The sequence below is a fragment of the Austrofundulus limnaeus genome, unplaced genomic scaffold (assembly GCF_001266775.1).
Source record: "Austrofundulus limnaeus strain Quisiro unplaced genomic scaffold, Austrofundulus_limnaeus-1.0 Scaffold142, whole genome shotgun sequence".
NCBI lineage: Eukaryota > Metazoa > Chordata > Actinopteri > Cyprinodontiformes > Rivulidae > Austrofundulus > Austrofundulus limnaeus.
The window spans coordinates 1,174,785-1,175,943 of record NW_013952544.1 but is presented as its reverse complement, the minus strand read 5'-3'; the positions used below and the strand labels follow the sequence as shown (position 1 = coordinate 1,175,943).

The 1,159-nt window shown below is 42.2% G+C and overlaps 1 protein-coding gene across 1 annotated transcript in view; it reads right to left on the bottom strand.

Annotated features, from left to right (window-relative positions):
* The window catches only part of plagl2 (pleiomorphic adenoma gene-like 2), a 73,386-nt gene that overhangs the window by 37,558 nt on the left and 34,669 nt on the right, over nucleotides 1-1,159 (bottom strand). The window lies entirely within an intron of this gene.

Sequence of the window (1,159 nt, the reverse complement as noted above, 5' to 3'; positions counted from 1 at the left end):
ACCTGGAACAGGTATTTTTATTAACTGCAGGTATGATTAAATGAACACACATCAATGCATAACTTACACAGAATTGTATTTGTCATTTTGTTTGTTTAAAATTAACTAAAAAAGAAAAACACTCTGCACTCTGTCCACGTTTGACCTGAAACATCAAAATTATCCAAGTTTTTTCAACGTTTTTATCACCGCAGGAACYTTGTGGCGCCCTTTTTACAAACAAATCAGAGTGTCTCATTTCCTATTAATCACAAAAGTGAGTCACACAAACTAGACCCCATAAATCAACCGTGCATCTGGTGAGTATTAAACCGTCTTCGGGTCGTTCGCGTTGCTCTCTCTTCACTTGACGCGAGCTGCAGAGACTCTTCAGAGAGCTGGAGGTGGTTTTATTTTGGCGAGCAGGCAGCAGAGGAAGGAAGCGGGGATGTGTCACCAGTAAACTGTCTGGCTTCTGCTTTTTATRTTTACATTTTTTAAACCTGTTCCTGGGTATGAACCGGTTAATAACTGTAACTGAGAGCGAGTCAGGGCTTACTTTCTCTAACCGCACAGATCGAGTTTCATCCCCGTCCACTGACTCACAGACCTCCACACTGATCAGATATTCCAGATTTTACCAGTAAAAGGCGAACAGCTCCACTCAGAGTCACGTGTGGCGTCCCCCCCCCCTCACCACGACCGTCCGGCACGCTGACAGCCCAGAGCATTCCTCCGCCACCGCCGCGATACCGGCGCACCACAATGTGGCTCCGAGCGAAGGCTTCGCATGAGAGCGGAGAACAACAGGAGCCGATCATCAGAAACGCACGTTTTTGGCAGCTTCTCCTCCGAACAGGAAGTGGAATGTGTTCAGATGAGTCAGGGCAGGAGAACGAGAAGACTTCGCTTTCTCTAAAAAATAACTTTAATTTCTGCTCTTCCACGTTCCGTTTGACATATTTGTACTTTTTATGGTATTTCAGGTCTGAATGTTAAACAAGTTGATGCAGAGAAAAAGGACATTTCAACAACTAAACAACAAATTCTAGTAAAAATATTAATTTGGGTGCAGACATTTTTAATTCTAAAGATCTAAAAGTTTTATTTCGGCCTTTAAAAATAAAAACATTTGCATTTTCTGTTATGTTTTTATCCATTTTTGTTGCTTCTTTATTTG